General features: G+C 40.7%; 1 protein-coding gene across 1 annotated transcript in view; it reads right to left on the bottom strand.

Moving 5' to 3' along the window:
- The window catches only part of znf469 (zinc finger protein 469), a 1,011,390-nt gene that overhangs the window by 986,114 nt on the left and 6,769 nt on the right, over positions 1 to 18,507 (bottom strand). Inside the window, exon 2 of the mRNA XM_087995825.1 lies at positions 15,050 to 15,244. The gene's annotated coding sequence lies outside the window, so the exon portion shown is untranslated. The remainder of the gene's footprint in view (positions 1 to 15,049; positions 15,245 to 18,507) is intronic.

The following is an 18,507-nucleotide window of genomic DNA, read 5'->3' on the forward strand; positions in this document are numbered from 1 at the left end:
GGATTTAATGAATGGTCAGATACTACGTAGTTAGAGGAAGAAAGAGATCTTGGGGTAATTATTCACAGATCCCTGAAGTTGGTAAGCATGTGAATAGGATAGTTAAGGCAGCATATGGGACAGTTGCCTTCATCAATAGTGGCATAGAATACAAGAGCAAAGAGGTAATGTTAGCGTAGTACAGAGCATTATGCCACAACTGGAGTCGTGTGTGCAGTTCTGGTCACCCCACTACAGGAAGGTTGTAGTAGGGTACAGAGGATGTTGCCTAGGATAGACCAAATGAATTATAAAGAGAGATAGACTTGTATTGTTTTCTTTAAAACAAAGAAGACATGATTGAGGTGTATAAGATAATGAGAGGTATTGTTATGACATGGCGGGGAATTCTTCTGTTAATTAAACCAAACACCCAGAAACGCTCATCATGCCTCATAATCTGTTAAAGTATAAGTGATGGAGAACTCCTAAATTCCACTATTTAAAGAAAATAATATCAATTTATTCCTTAACTCTAAAAGTGAACATTGAACAACTATTCACAACTCTAAGCCCCCCCTTTCTCTAAACTGCTTATTATCTGCCTCCATCTCTCTAACAATATACTGTTCTAATATAAACACTCATTAAAATTATATCAACTTAATTTCAAAGCCATACAGTGGCTGTTGTCGTTGGTGTCTCTCTTCTTTCGGCTGAAGATCTCTCCTTTCTTTTACTGCGACTACTTTTTATATGAAAAGGTACCTTTGATAGAGGGTGTTTGGGTCTGTCTTGATGGCAGTTACACTGTCTGACTTTCAAAATGCCTGCCTTTTTTTTATCCCCCACATCAGATTGTCTCATTGGTTCGATATTGGCAAAAACGATAAATTCAAACTCGATTAGGTTTTAGTATCCTGGGATATAATTTAAATTGATTGGCTCGATTCGAATTGTTGTCAAAACAGCAACCAGCTCAGGTGTCTATTTCACAGCCAAATGTTACATATTTCTAATTTTCCAGTACACTCTGAGATTGCTAGCTAGTCATATGATAGGTGATTATCAGCTCTCAATGTAAAATAACATTCACTCTCTTAAAGGTACAATACACGCCTTCAACTTCACAACAGTATGGACAGGGTGAATAGAGAGCAGCTGTTCCCCTTGTGTGAGGGTCAATCACTAGACGTTATAGTTTTAGGACAAGGAGTCAGAGATTTAGAGGGGATTTGGGGGAAAAAAACCTTTTCACTGACTGAATAGTGGGAATCTGGAATGCACTACCTGGGTAGGTGGTGGAAGCTGCAAACCTTACAACTACTTAAAAAAAATTGATCAAGTATTTCAAATATTATAACATTTAAGGATATTGGACAAGGGTAGGAAATTAGGATTAGCGCATTTTCCGTGGTAGCTATGACAGTGCAGATTTGATTGGCTGAAGGGTGTTTTCAGTGACATATAAATCTATGAACCTATGAAAAATCAAAGCAATTCTACGAAACTATGTTGTTCCAAAGTGTAGGCAAGTCCTGGCCTGTACTTATGAATTCCCAGGTGAAAATAAGAAAATCAGCAAGCATGAGTCTGGATGACAATGGAGCCACATTTTTGTGTACTTTTATAACATACTAATCTTAATTCCTTGTGATAATAATCAATTGTATCATGCAAAATCCATCTCAATCAACTCTCATCAAATATTCTACCAAAATAAATTGTGTAAGAAATCGCTGCATTGATTGTTCTTACTAACCACTATACTAAGTCCAAAAACAAACAAAACCGCTCTTCATGCAGCAGCAGAACTCTCCCAATAAAGGAATGAATATGCCAGAATCTGGCTATGCTTCCCATATGCTTCATAGAGTCTTAGAGATGTACAGCACGGAGACAGACCCTTCGGACCAATCCATCCATGCTGACCCAGAAATCCTAACCTAATCTAGTCCCATTTGCCAGCACTTGGCCTATATCCCTCCAAACCCTTGCTATTCACGTTCCAATGCACTTTTTAAATGCTGTAATTTGTACCAGCCTCCATCACTTCCTCTAGCAGCTCATTCCATACATCCTCTGAATGAAAAAGTTGCCCCTTAGGTCCCTTTCCCCTCTCACTCTAAATCTACGTCCTCCAGTTCTGGACTTCCCCACTCCAGGGAAAAGACCATGTCTGTTTAGCCTATCCATGCCCCTCATGATTTTATAAACTTCTACAAGATCACCCCTCAGCCTCTGACACTTCAAGGAAAACAGCCCCAGTCTATTCAGCCTCTCCCTGTAGCTCAAACCCTCCAACCCTGGCAACATCCTTGTAAATCTTTTCTGAATCCTTTCAAGTTTCCCAAAACGTCAACTCTCCTGCTCCTCAGATGCTACCTGATTTGCTCTGCTTTTCCAGCGTCAGTCTAATCTTGACCCTTCATCCTGTCCTTCTGAAACTATCTAACCTCCTGTCCTGCACTCAACCCATGGCCTATGATACCTCAAGTGCTCTGTTAAAGTCTGTGAGATTTACCACCTCAACTCCCCCTCCCTGACAGGACATTCCAGACCACCATCGCTACTCTGGGGAGAAAATGTCCCCACAAATCCCCCCTCTCAACCTCTTGCTTTTCACTTTAAACAGATATCCTCCTTTGTATTCTTCACTTCAGTGGCTTCCTATCCCCCTGCCCGGTCCATACCCCTCATAATCTTACACCCCTCTGGCAGGGCCCCCATCTCATCCTTTCCTGCTCCAAAGAGACCACCCCCCGAACTTATCCGGTCTCCGTCGTTTCATCCTAGGGGAACATCCTATGGAATCTCCCTCATACCCCCACCTCTCCAGTCCAATCCCATCCTTCCTGTAGCATGGGGAGTGGAACTGCACACAGTCCTCTATCTGGGACCCGATCCAGAATCTTGGACATCTCCAACATCACGTCCCCCTGCTCGCGGAATCTGTCCTGCGTCTGGAAAAGGCAGGTGTACTGTATTCCTTCTTTTTTTTTGTAAATATATTTATTAGCAAATTTTTTTAACTTTACAAACATAAGATTCTTGAAAAAAATCAATAACAAATATCAATATAATAAAAAGAAAAAAACCACAAATTACAATACAACTGCTATCTACAAACTACTAACCTACCCTATAATACAAAGCAACCCCTAACACTGTGCAAAGCAACACCAAAAAAAAAGAAAGAAAAGCAAAAAAAAAAATTAAGAACAGCTCGGTGCAAACCTCCCAAACAAAAGGATGGGAGCATTGTATACATACCCGTATTAACTCGAGAGACTCCTTCCAGGGCCCAGGGCTTGACAAGTCTAATCATCCTGGTTAAACAAACACCAGGATGGTGTTAAGATAATTTACAAATCTATATCCAAATAACTCAAGTAGGGCTGCCATGTCTTATAAACATTGTCTGTTGTGTGGTGCACCATGTTTGTGAAAATGTCCAAGGGAACGTGCTCCATTATTAATTTCTGCCATCCCAGCAAGCCCGGAGGGTTCTCAGACACCCAATTCATCAGAATATTCTTCCGTGCACAGTATGCAAGAATATTAAATAGTTTCTTGCCGTGCCAGTCTAAAGATGGTAAATTCGGTAGACCTAAGAGGAGAGATATTGGGTCTACTTTGACTTCAGTCCTCAATACCCTCCCTATCTCTCCCGCCACAGCGCTCCAATAAACATGGAGCCTGTGGCATGTCCAGAAGCAATGGGTAAGAGTACCTACACTTATTTTACATTTGGGGCAAACTGAAGATGCCCCTTTTCTAAACGTCGCCAGATGATCTGATGCCAGATGAGCCCTGTGCAGAACTTTTAACTGCATAGCACGTGTCCTATTACAGATTGAGATCTTTCGAGTATTCTCCAATATGTTCTCCCATGTTTCAGAAGATATCTCCTCTCCCAGTTCTTGCTCCCAGACCTCACATAACTGGTTAATATCCTGCCAGGCCCTGCCACCCAGCAGGCAATAGAGGGCACTAACCGAAAGGGTGCTTGTGGAGCATAGCAACAACCTCTCTATATTGGGCTTATAGGGCTTAGTGAGCAGCGTAGTCTTCTTCTGGATGAAATCCCTAACCTGAGAAAAACAGAAAAGATTTCTGCTGGGCAACCCGTATTTGCGACTTAGTTGCTCAAAAGACATCATAACCTCCCCCTCAAACAAATCTCCCAAACTAGAAACTCCTCTCGCTGCCCATAGTTTGAACCCTGAGTCCATCATCCCTGGCATGCCAACTATAGGTGTAAGTGGCGAAGTCTTGGATAAACAACACTCACTCTGACGCATCGCCCTCCATGCCGTGACTGTACTTATGACAATGGGGATCTGTATGACAATGGGGATCTGGCAGTGGTCCATGACTGTCTTCATCTTATTCATGAACAATAGGTTAATAAGAGGCACTTTTTTTGGGAGGCCTCAATATCCAGCCATATTGAGTTTGGATCGTTACCGACCCAATCACAGAGAAAGGACAGCAAGGAACTCAATTGATACCTTCTGATGTCTGAGAAATCAACTCCTCCCCCTCCTTGAGGCAACTGCAATTTAGCAAGTTTGATGAGGGGCCGCCCACGATACCAGACAAAGGAACCAAACCACCCCATAAGCTTCCAAAGCATTGACCTGGGAAACATTATAGGGATCATACGCATGGGATAAAGCAAATGAGGAAGAACACTCATCTTAATGAGAGACATTCGGCCCAGCCATGAAATTGGAAGAGCCTCCCATCTCTGGAGATCTCGCCGAATATAGTCGAGCAAGTGAGCAAAGTTAGTCCGAAATAACAGATCAAACTTGGGGGTAATAAAAATGCCTAGGTACCAGAACCCTGCCCGTGACCACTTATAAGGGAACTTAGAGCCACCTTCAACTTCTAACACATCCTTAAGGTTCCCCCAAAGGCATAGCCTCCGATTTTGCAAAGTTAATCTTACATCCTGAAATAGCCCCAAATGAATTGATACATTGCATCAAATGGGGTACAGAGGTCATCACGTTCGATAAAAACAGAAGGACATCATCTGTGTATAGTGTAATCTTGTGTGCCCTCGATCCCACTTCCGGAGCGGTTATGTGGACGTTCTGACAAATGACCTCTGCCAGCGGCTCTATCACCAACGTAAACAACAATGGTGAGAGGGGGCACACCCTACCAATCGTAAAATTCCCAGATTTCACCCCATTGGTAATGACCGCGGCCAGAGGGTGGCGATATAAAACCTCCACCTACCTAGCAAAGGCTCCACCCTATTCTAAGACATAAAAAAAGATATGGCCATTCCACCCGGTCAAATGCTTTCTCTGCATCTAAGGAAATCACCAACTCCTGAATCAATCGGTGCTTACAAACTTGGACCACATTTAGCAACCTTCTAATATTATTAGAGGACCTACGGCCCCTTATAAAGCCTGTCTGGTCTTCTTTAATAATATGGGGCAACACCCTTTCCAATCTCAGCACTAGGATCTTGGACAGAATCTTGAAATCTGAATTTAATAGAGAGATGGGCCTGTATGAGCCACAATCCTCAGGAACCTTCCCTTCTTAAGAATTAAGGAAATATTAGCTTCTCTCAAAGATGGTGGTAGGCATTCATGCATATAGGAGTGATTGTACATCTCCAACATCGGCCCTGAAAGAATCCCTATAAACTCCATATAAAACTCACCTGGGAGACCATCAGGGCCAGGCGTTTTCCCACTCTGAAGTTGCCTAGCTGCCTCCTATATTTCCTGAACTGTCAAGGGGGCATTAAGGAGAGAGACCTGTTCCAAGGTTACCCCTGGGAGGTCCAGGTTCTTAAAAAAGGTCTCCATTTTAGCACTCCTGTCTTCGCAACCTTCAGACCGATACATTTCAGAGTAAAAGCTCCGAAAAGCCGCATTAATCTTTTTAGCATCGTATGTAAGGACCCCACCATTGTCTCTGATTGCAGTGATGGATTGGGAAGCACGCTTTTTTCTAGTCAGGTATGCTAAATACTTCCCTGGCCTATCCCCATATTTGAACCGCCTCTGTCGAGCAAAAGCAAGTTCTTTCTTTGCGTTTTGTGTCAGTATTGAATTCAAAGCAGCCCGAAGGGCCATGATCCACTGTAGCTTAGTCTCCGAAGGCCGCACAAAATGTGCTGCCTCCACAGCTTTCAACCGTGTCTCAAGTAGACACTGCTGTTCCTCCTGCTGTCGTTTCCGGCTAGCCAAATAGGAAACAGCTAATCCCATAGCAAAGACCCTAGCAGTCTCCCACAGCATAGACGAACTATTAGCCGTGCCTGAGTTGATAATCAAGAATTCCTGAAACTCCTTCAAAAAGTATTCCACAAATTTGGAATCCTTAAGGAGAAAAGGGTCCAAACGCCAGTGCCGCAAACCTAGCCCTTCACTCTTGGCCTTAACCTCCAAATATAATGCCGCGTGATCAGAGATAGTTATATTCTCAATTTTACAACTCATAATCGAATCCAGAAGGGCCGAGGGAGCCAGAAAGCAGTCAATCCTCGTGTAACATTTATGTTGGTTTGAAAAAAAGGTGAAGTCCCTGCCGGTAGGGTGAAGACAACTCCAAATATCCACCAGCCACAACTCCTCGCATAAGTCAATCACCTGCTCGGCCTGTGAAGAAAAAGTTGGGGGCCCACAAGGCATCCTGTCCACTGTCAGATCCAAAAGACAATTAAAATCCCCCCCTATAATAATGGGCCGTGTTCCAAAAGCACTCAACTTAGAGAAAGCACTAATCAAAAATTTGAGGGGATGCGCCAGAGGACAGTAGACATTAAAATGCCATATTCCTCCCCATGTATCAGGGCTTTAAGTATCACAAACCATCCCTGCTCATCTTTCACCTGCTCTAATAATGTGAACGGAAGATTTTTCTGGATAAGTACTGCCACTCCCCTACTTTTACTAGTAAAGGATGAGAAGAATACCCGGTCATAATCCCCCTGTTGTAATTTCAGGTGTTCCCCATCATCAAGATGGGTTTCCTGCAACAAAGCGATATCAACCCTTTCCCTCTTAAGGCTAGAAAGCACTTTTTTCCTCTTAACATGCGAATGACTTCCATTAATGTTCCAGGTGCACCATGTAATAAGACACTTTGCCATATCCCCTTTCAGACACTCTTGAACCCCTCGGAGGAAGAACCCTGCTTACAAAGCGCCAAGCATAAGTAAATAAAGATTCATAGAATCGAAAAACTATATATACAAAAACTACTCTATCATAACTATAAACAACTATTGCTCCCAAAAAACTACAAAGAAAACCAATTATAGAACCTTGAATGGTAGACTCTTCCCCCTGCCCATAGGGGGCACTCACCCTACCCATCTCCTCTTTCACAGCCTTTTTTTAACTTCATCAAAGGACTTCCTCTTTCGAATTACAACTGCAGAGAAATCCTGGAAAAACATGATTTTTGACCCCTTGTACAGCAGTGTCTGCGGATCTTTTCCCAGGGATCTGGAAGCTTCTATGACTTTTTGCTTGTCCTTATATGAGTGGAAGAGCACTCGGACCGAGCGGGGGTGCTGCACTGGGCCTGACCTGTGCTTGTAGCCCGATACGCCCTTTCAATCTGCAGCCTGCTAGACTCGATGTGAAGGCCAAAAAACTTCAGCAGCCAGCTTTCAAAGAAGCTGACTGGCTGCTCACCTTCCTCACCTTCAGGGAGCCCGACAATTCGGAGATTTATCCTCTGACCTTGATTTTCGAGGTCGTTAACATGGTTTCACAAGGCCCGCACCTTTCGCTCCAGCACCTGGATCCAACTGGCTGAGAACTCCTCGCAGCTTCCGAGGCCTTAGTTTGACCCTCCACATCCTCCAGCCTCTCCCCAAGGCCCTGGATCTCCTGCTCATGCTTCTGCAGCATGGATGCAATAGGTTGGACCAGGGCACGAATTTCCCCACAGATTTCCTCAATCGCAGCTGCAACTTTCAAGGTAAGTCTCTCCATCGCCACAGCCAATTCCTGTGAGTCTGTCAGGTCCCCGGGGGTTCAGGAGAGGCTGCTGCTGCTGCAGTTTCTGGTGTTGTAGGTGCTGCAGGGGAGTGTCCTCCCTGCTGCTGTTTACTTGCTCCTTTTCCCTTTGGCATCCTTCCCACTCCCAAATATTAACATATATGTGTTCTGTAAGGTTTTAAACTAATAATTCCACCACATAAGTTGGCCAGGGATGGCAAAAACCACTGGTATACCTTGGCTGTTAGGCAGAGCTGTCCACAGCAGTTCTACAGAATCGCCACCATCTTGCCGAGTCCCACTGTATTCCTTCTTAACCCCACCCCTCCCTCCCCCATTAACATTCATGCCACACAATATGCCAGGCTGTGACCATCACCAATAAGGGACAATCTAATAACTGCCTCCTTGACTTTCAATGGTGTTATCGTCACTGAATCCCCCGACTATTATCATCCTGAGGTTACCATTGACCAGAACCTCAACTGGACTCACCATATCAACACAGCAGCTACAAGAGAAGGGTCAGAGACTGGGAATCCTGCAGCGAATAACTCCCCTCCTGATTCCCCCCAAAGCCTGTCCCACCATCGATAAGGCACAAGTCAGGAAGGTGAGGGAATACTCCCCACTTGCTCTGGATGGGTATACCTCCAACAATACTCGAGAGGCTCGACACCATCCAGGTATAAACAGCCCCCCTGGATTGGCCCCATACCCACAAACATCTCCTCACTCCCTCCCCCATTGATGCTTAGTAACAGCAATGTGTACCAGCCACAAGATGCACTGCAGAAGCTTACCAACGATCCTCAGGCAACACCTTTCAAACCCACGGCCACTTCCACCCAGAAGGACAAGGGGCAGCAGATACATGGGAACACCATTCCCCCTCTCTGAAAGCTTCCCTCCAAGCGATGGCCTAGTATTCTCATTACTACAAACCCATGGGCTGCCACAGTGACCTGGACTCCTTCCTGATGAAAGGACTTATGTCCAAAATATTGATTCTCTTGCTTCTCCTCCTGTGCTTTTCCAGCACCACACTCTCGACTCCATCTCCTCCCTCTGTGCCTCCTGTAAAAATGCCATCCCTTATTCCCATTTGCTCCCAGTTTAACTTGACAAAGTTCATACTGAATTATTCTCCAACATTTTCAAAACCGATTAAGCACAATTTTTGGCAAATGACCTTGAAGTCACTTTATACAGTTCTTCTACCAGCTCATGCCATTTGATGTTGTTCCTGACAACATCTCTCTTGGGCAATATTGAAGTCAAGAGACTGATTTTTCTTAAAGACAAATGGTCACAAGGTGGCACTGTTATACTCCTATCTCAAATGGAAACTTTATAATACAACTCATTTAGATGCGAAATATGACAATAATTTTAGTGTTTGTTTCATTTGTTTCAGATTTTGTTTTCAAATACATGTCACAATCAACAATATGTTCAATTTGCACACAAACTTAATAAATGCTTGTTTTTATCAAACGTAACCACTGGGTTCTTATTCCAAAGAAAAATCTTTTCCTGATAAGACTTTTAGAACTTATAGAAAGATCTTCACCAATCTTTGATCAAAGGAAGAGGAGAGGTTTTCTCCAACAAAGACTGATTTGGCCTTGACCTACAACTGAATGTTCCATTTGAACAGAATTGTCTGTCTGACCTGGACTTTGGAATTCCTCTTGTGATTCAACTTGAGTTGGATTAACTTTTGATACTTGACACACATCCAAATTTTCTGATTCATAAGACTTATTTGATACTTTCCAAATTTCTTCTTAGTGAACTTTTAAACTTAAAACATGATCTATATTCACAAACCTAGCCTTTCCACTACTAATTATTTTAAAACACAAGTTTACAATTCTACCTGGTAGCCACATCAGCCACTTGTGATAATTCTTCACACTAACATTTTATTCAACTTCAGACTTCTTTCTTTCACTCAGCTATTATGATTCTCAGTCTAAATGTGTTATTCCTCTACTACTAAAGGTGCTACATGTGGCTCCAGGAGTGAAACCAAAGTTTCTACAGTGTCTTCTAAGAAGCAATTCAGCTGGCATTTTGCTGGCAGCAGTGTCAGCTGTGTTATTTCAGGTAAACAAAGTTACTCGGTCTGTGATCTAATTAAAACAGTGGTTTTTCAAATTTGCATGGCAAAGAGTTCAATTAACACTGTGCACCTTATTGTTCCATTGGAAACTACACCCTTGCTGACCAGCTTCTCAAAGGTACCACAAAAGGTAGTTTCTTTTCTATTGCTTGATACAGACTACCAGTGAGTCACTGAGTTTTCTATGTTCTTGCATAAGCCTGACCACCAACAACAACTCAGCTTTTTGTCATACACACTGTCAAGTGTTCAACATGAAGCTCAATACAGCAATTGCAACTGGACTGTCCAACAATGACTATTGTCGCTCCCCACAATCTGAATCAACTATTAATTCTTTCCTATCCAGAAAATATTACCTTATTTGTAAATACAGCATTTCTGGTTGACCATCCATTTGCATTTTAGTCATACATCCTTCTCAATACATGGTTTTTACCAATTGTTCTATCACAATCTATCGTGACTGGCACTTCACCTATGTATGAAAAGAAAATATTCCTTCCTTATGGACTCTGCCTCTTAAGGAGAGAGTAGTCGAAACATCCCACCAGTTTTACAATGTTCTTCAATTACCTGCATTTAATGTTGTCCTCATACACAGAGAAGGTTAAACCCCAACTCTGCATTTGAGCTTCAGATAATATGGGTACATGTTACTTCAGATTTAGAATAGCCAGTGTATTATACACTGTTTCAGTCATGAAATTACAACTACAAATGAAATAAGTATGTCATCCATTCTCTCCATGTTTTGCAAAGTTTTGTTCATCACTCCTTGGAAGAGGCCTGGAGAGACATGCAATAGACTAATATATATTCAATTGTGCACTGATTATCCACCATAACATAAACTCCTTGTCGAAGCTAAATTGGAGATAATCAATTATCAGATCTAACTTAGATAAAATCTAACCCCTTGTCAACATTGTGAAGGGATACTTCACATTTGGCAAAGTATCATCAACTGATTATATTCCCATTCCTATTAAACACCACATGCTCTTATAAACCCACCTGACTTTCACATGACCAATGAAGGAATAGTCCAATTATTTTGCTCCACCTTCAAATAATGTTCTCAGTCTCAAGTCTGCTCAGTTTTTGCTCAACCTTCCCTCTAAATGCGATTTGCAACAATATAGCCATGACTGAAGACTCCTCTGCACTCACATGTAAGCCTTGTACCTTTGAAATAGTTTGCTGATTTCACTTAATACCTGAGGATACTTGACCACAGTATCTTACATTGTGAATTAATTTAACTCTAATTTAACTCCACTCTAATTTAAGTGCTGTAAATCAGTTTCTTCCTAACAGGCCTGGTATTTCATCTTAACAGCAAAGGTGGGCAAGTATGTACATTGTTCATTGTACATGTCCATAACTAACACATCCAATTGTGAGAACCTTCTCCCCATTATAACGATGTAACTCTGCTTACAATTGTTCTAGCTGTTGCTGACTTCTTATGCAATTAATGATAAGGTCTTGGGTAGTGTTGTAGAACAGAGGGACCTGGGGTGCAGGTCCATAATTATTTGAGGTTTGTGTCACATATAGACAGGTGGTTAAAAAAACATTTGACACATTTGCCTTCATTGCTCAGTCCTTGTGAACATAGGCATTGGGAAGTCATTTTGAGATGGTACAGGACATAAGTGAGGCCTCTTCTGTATCCAGTTCTGGTCACTCAGTTATAGGAAACATATTTTCAAGCTGGAGTGGGTTTGGAAAAAGATTTACCACGATTTTGCCAGGTATGAAAGGTTTGAGTTATAAAGAAAGGCTGGATAGGCTTGGAATATTTTTCACTGGTAGGAGGTTGAGAGGCAATGGGAAAGAAGTTTATAAAATAATGAGAGGTATAGATAGAGTTAATGGTAGTTGTCTTTTCTCTAGGATGGGGGATTTCAAGACTTGGAGCACATTTTTAAGATGGGGAGAGGGATTTTAAAAAGATATGAGAGGCTATTTTTTTTCGCATATGGAATGAATTTCCTGAGGAAGTGGTGGATGTGAGTACAATTACAACGTTTAACAAACATTTGGATAAATACATGAATAGGAAAGATTTGGAGGGATATACGCCAGGAGCAGGCAGGTGGGATTAGTTTAATTTGGGGTAATGTTCAACACAGATTGGTTGGATTGAATGGTCTCTTTCCGATCTGTATGACTCTATTACTCTATTAGCACAGAAATCATGCCAACTGAATCATCCAAGTTAATCTCCACATTTACTAACACTCAACCCAATGCTGCTTCAACCATAATATCCTGCAAATTTCCACTGGTCATCTTTGTGATTCTCATAGTATGGATGTCAAACAATCCTTCATCAATCTGCTATGGTTTGACAACTGTATGAGGCAATTCACATTTCCTTCTGACAATGTTCTCCCCCTTAATCTTTTGTGATATCACTTTGCAATACAACTTTCTTCGTGCAGCTGTAGCATTCTGCCTTCACAAATAAATAATGTTCCTAAACTATAACCCAGATGGTCTTCTCCTATTCTTTTATGGCTATCATCCACTGCCATCACTGGTACTGTTTGCTTACTCATCTGCAGTTATTAATATTTGCAGAAGAATAATGGTTGTTAACTTCATGTTCCTCCAAGCCCAAGAATACTGCCTTTTGATGAACTGTGTCCAAAGTTGCTTTTAGTAACATTATCTTTTTGCAAATGTTATGAAGTTGAAGGTATGTACTGTACCTTTAAGAGAGAGTGAAAGGTGATAAACACCTATGATGACACAGAGTGTGCTGGAACATTGAAAGATATAACATTTTTGGCTGTAACATTGATACTGAGCTGTTTTCACAGCAGTTTGAATTCAACCAATTAGTTTAAGGTATGCCCCAAGATACTAAAACACAATCAAATTTGAATTTTACTGTTTTGAAAGCATTGAACCAATGAGATGATCTGATGTTCTGGAGTATAAAAAGCAGGCATTTTGGACAGTTATCCAGAGAAAGAGCACCATCTGCCATTGTCATACAGAATGCCCAGGGAGAGCTACAAACAGGGGAGAATTAACACCCAAAGATGACAACCGGGGTCTGGTTTTGAAAACTGATTTGTTGTAAAGTTAATAGGGGCTTTATTGAATCAGTATATTGTTATAGAGTGGGAAGTAGATAACAAGTCTTTCAGGGAAAGGAGGTTTAGAGTTGTAAATAGTTGTTGTTCAATACTCTCTTTTGGAGTTAAAGAATAAAATTGTTATTTTTTTCTTTAAATAGTGGAATTTGGGTAGTTTTCTGTCACTCATACTTTAATAGATTACGAGGCGAGGTGAGCTTTTCTGTGTGTTTGGTTTAATTTGCATAAGAGTTCACCACCGTGTTGTAACACAAATGCGTTCACATTTTATGCTGAAAACAAAACTGTCACAGAACACTCTTTCTTGAAATTCTCCAAAATTATAAGGAGTTGACAGCTTTATTCCCATTTACATCATTAAGTAATTGATTCCCCATCCCAAAACTTGCTGCAATTTCTAAAGGATTGGAATTGTAGAGTTGCTCAAAACGTCCTTCATTGTTGCATCCTATTACTTTACTACAGCAAATTCTCAATTGCATTGTATACTTCCAGAACTGCATCAAGTCAAAACCATCACATTTTCCCTTTTCCTTTTCTAACTAATTATTAGTCTAGATTATCAGAATATACTTGGAAAATAGTGCTAGCTGTTAAAAACATCTTCAGATGCCCTATGCACAAATCAAATGGTTTTGTTCATGTTACCCCAATCATCTAATAATCCCTTTAGGGACAGCAATTATGAAAGATCGGTCCATTCCATTTGTATAACGCAAATTTTAGACTGGATCGTAAGTATTTTTCTCAAGCAAAGGATATACTCACATCCCTTCATTGGTTAGCTGGAAACTCCTCCAAATTTCAAATTCTTCAGTTAGATGATCTGTGATCTCACTCACATCACCAAACTATCATAGCTGTGCTGACAACACAACTTGTGTGTACAAATGTATTTTGGATAAAAATGACTGCTAGTTTAATATAGATTCCAAAAAAAATACTGGATTTGAAACATGAACTTTTTTTGTATCCTCAGTGCACCCTGGCCCACTGACAATCTCTGGCATTTTCTGGTTTAACAATTGGTCATTCTGCAAATAACAGGGTCAAATTTCATTATTTCAGACAATGATCACTCAGTAATAAAGTGCTGTCATGAACACCCAATCTCAAAATATAATTTCAAAAGAACTGTTGAATACTTTCTTTCCCTGGATAGGAGAAGTCATAGAGATATTCCCCTTCAATTTTTTTTCTTCAACAACTGATACTCCTTTTTCAAATTAATTTAGTTTTTCAGTACCAAATAAGTTTGAGATCGGGGTGCAAAAAGGCAGGAAAGTGCAGTTAAGGCCAGAATCAGGTCTGCCAAGATCCTACTGAATAGGACAGTAGGCTCAAGACATCAAATGGCCAACGAGGCTCTTATTTCTTATATTCTTACAAGGGGGCGAGAATTAGATGAACATAAAGGAACTTCAGGGGATAAGGGAACATTACAATGAGAAAGGTTGCATCATAGACAACTTTAAAACAAGTATGAACATTTTTCAAGTCAAAGCATAATTTGATCATAAATGAATATAGGACAGCAAGCACATTATTTCAAGTTAATAATGGCGAAATGTGAGAAGCCAACCAGGAACACATTGGAAAAGTAATGTCTTGTGTTAACCCTGTTTGATCAGGGAGGGTTTCAGCAGCAGCTCAGTAAACATGGGGCCAGGCAATTTTATAGCGGTAGATATAGGTATAATGATGATAAAGGCATGTAGTCAGAAGCTCATATGATCAAATATACCAAAGTTGGCATTAGTCTGCATTAGCATCAGTCAGTTGCCATCAATGAATGCTTTGTGGTTGCCCAGTTTTGAGTTGCTATATTTATTCAGTACCTGTCTCATGTAGCATATAGCACTATGGAGAGTATCCTCAACATGATTAGATCACATCGTCTCACAACTGGACCTTTTAGGACTTAGCCATTTCAATCAGTAATGATGCAAGCAAGCCATGTTGATAGAGATTGAAGTTGCTCGTCCTTGGTATGTTCTGTATCCTTAACACCCTCAGAGTTTCCTCTAAGTAATCTTTAAAAAAGGAGAAGCAATTAATTTTCTGCCAAGAAAGGGCAATATGTGCTAAACAGCAAGAGGCTTAGTTGGCAGATTTGAGCCGATGCCACGTGACCTCATGCAATCTGGAGCAAATTTTGAGAATTCCCTGGATGACATTCTCCTGACTGCATATTACTGTTTTTTTAGATTAGATTAGATTCCTTACAGTACGGAAACAGGCCCTTCGGCCCAACAAGTCCACAGTGACCCTCCAAAGAGTAACCCACTCAGACCCATTCCCCGACCCTATATTTATCCCTGACTAATGCACCTAACATTATGGGGCAATTTAGCATGGCCAATTCACCTGATCTGGTGGGTCCAATCTGCTGATGGGGAAGTACATACCCAGCGATAGCGATAGTAGTGTCTGGGGCATTGTCTGTCGGATATGATCCCAGAGAGTCAGTCATTATGAAATTGGAACTATTAGCAAGAACCAAAGACAATGGCCTTAGACTTTCTAATACTTAATTGGAGAAAATTTCCACTCATCTATGGAGGTCAAATAAGCAATATGATAACCTGGCAATAATGAATGATTTGAGAGGCCACAGATAGCTAACAGCCGGGTGTTGTCAGTGTGATTGTCAAAACTAATGCAGTGCTTTTGTATGATGTTACTGAGGGGTAGAACAATATTGAAATGAGGGAATACACGCAAATTTGAATACACGCAGCAGATTCCACTCTTATATATTTGTTTTTATTTTCCTAAAATCAACTTTGGCCCATGCTGCTGTATTAAGATTTTGTATGATAGCAGTAAGGTATGGTGAAATCTGGAGGAAACATGGGAGTAGAACTAGAAATTCAAGCAATGTGGAGGAGAAAAAACACAAAGATAATGTTTTTAGAAAATGAATCTTAGATTTTCCCTCTGTAAGAAACTCTCATTCTCTGACACAGCATCATTTCATTAACATCATTCTCCAGGAGTCTCAGGAACTCATGCTCTCAAGATCTCTGATTTAATAAATTAGCTTGACCATTGAACAATCAGAGTTTGCATTTCTACCACCTCAGTTTTATAGCTTAGCATTAATTTTCTAACATTTTGAACCTAAAGTACATGGAACTCAATTTGACCAAGTAATATTAGACTAATGTTTGAGTACTGAGCTCAGCAATTTGTTGAATAATTTCTGAGGATGCAAGGAAAGAGGTTTGTTCTAATCTTTCATTTAATAAAAGTGGTCTGAGACGCAAGCAAGAGATAATAAAACCTGAGAGTTGAAGTCCGCAGGCATTAGTTAGGTAGGTCGGCAGTTAAGTGTTTGATTGGTGAATTTCAAGTCTTTCTTTTCCCTTGAAACTTAGGCTAGTCATTTGTCATAGAAGTAAGGTATAATTACTACCATGTTAAAATTATTGCTGAACTAGTGTTACAATTTCAGTAGAGATCAGTAACCTCGAAGGAGAAAATTAAACTTCTCGTTACTAGATGAACAGATTTTGTCACAAAATTTCATATTTTAAACAAAGACCTTTTACTTTACAAAGTACTAATAACATAACATGATATTTACAAAAAACTCATATTTTGAACTCTACAATCTGAACTAAACACTTCCCAATCTAGTTTTAGTTTGATTCAAATGTTTCCCTGTACTTTTATAGCAGGGCTCCCCAAAATGGGGGGGAGGGGAATTGGGATCATGAGTTTCGAATACCAAACTCTGACTGATTTATAACAAGTATATCCTAAATTAACATCCACTTACACAGATACCATTCACTCTCATTGGATTCCCTCCCCACCCACCTCTCAATCTCACTTAAGGGTCGAGACAACTTTTGTCCTCAAAATGGGATCACAATTGGAAAATGTTTTGAAAGCAGTGCTTCACAAGATTATGACAGCCCAATCTCTTCTCCTGGGGAAAAAACCAAGATGTGCCACCCCTCTTAAGAATTCACTTTAATATTCCTGTGTTCTAGCAGTTCTCTCAGTTGTGAGTTTTCATAAGCATTCAACTAAATGAACCCTCAAGTACTCTTTCCATACCTCATAACTGTAGACTCCTGAGGTCAAGGACCAGTCATTTCAAATCAAAAAGGTACCATAATACCTGCTAGCTCATTGCTATTAAACTACAGCTGCTCTACAGCTTCTGGCAGATTCAAGACTGAGGCATGACTTGATAGAGGTTTATAAAATTTTACGGGGCATAGATAAGTGAATAGCAAAAGTCTTTTCCCGAGGGCAGAGAAGTCTAAAACTAGATGACATAGGTTTAAGATGAGGGCAAAAATTTAAAGGGGATGAGGGGCAACTTTTTCCACACAGAGATTAGTGCATATATGGAATGAGCTGCCAAAGAAAATGGTAGAGGTGAGTACGATTACAATATTTAAGAGACACTTGGACAGGTACATGGATAAGAAAGATTTAGAGGGATAGGGGAAAAATGCAGGCTAATGGGACAAGTTCAGTTTATGAAAATGTGTCTGCATGGATGATTTGGACCAAAGGGTCTATGTTTATGCTGCAAGAGTCTGTGACTCCAAACAGCTCTAGACCTAGATTTCAACTGCCCCCTTCAGTGAGAAATCATTTAGATAATATCCAAAACTGTAAAAGGTGTCCCTACTATCTATCTCCTGGCAATATGGCACAACTGCATTGTCCCACATAGAAAAATAAACTAATTGCCAACAATTCCCAAACCTCCCCTTTGTCTAAGAATACCATTTGAATAATGCAAATCCCTTCAGACAGCTGTGGACATCCTGTATCCTCCAAGAAGCTCAGAAAGGTAATTATAATTTTGTTTCCAATACTTCCCATTATAACCTTATAAAATAAACATTGCAAATCAAACAAAGCAGCAGGTCAAGCAGCATCCAAGGAACAGGAGAATCAACGTTTCAGTCATAAGCCTGAAGAAGGGCTTATGCCCGAAACGTCGATTCTCCTGTTCCTTGGATGCTGCCTGACCTGCTGCGCTTTTCCAGCAACACATTTTCAGCTCTGATCTCCAGCATCTGCAGCCCTCACTTTCTCCTCAAATTAAACAATGGCCAATCACCTTAACTCTGGTTAATAGGTTCTCAAACTAGCTGTTCTCAATTAGCTAAAACTTAAACATCTCAATTCCCAAACTAGAATTTACATTCCTGAACCATATGAATGATAAAATTGGATGCCCTTAACGTTGTTTGATAAAGTATGAAAATTGTTTCTCAGTCAACACTCTTATTCAGAAGACCAATGAGGTCATGCTACGGGGAAA

The sequence above is a fragment of the Chiloscyllium plagiosum genome, unplaced genomic scaffold (genome assembly GCF_037043375.1).
Source record: "Chiloscyllium plagiosum isolate Xiang-an unplaced genomic scaffold, Cpla_swu_hap1 HiC_scaffold_17, whole genome shotgun sequence".
Lineage (NCBI taxonomy): Eukaryota > Metazoa > Chordata > Chondrichthyes > Orectolobiformes > Hemiscylliidae > Chiloscyllium > Chiloscyllium plagiosum.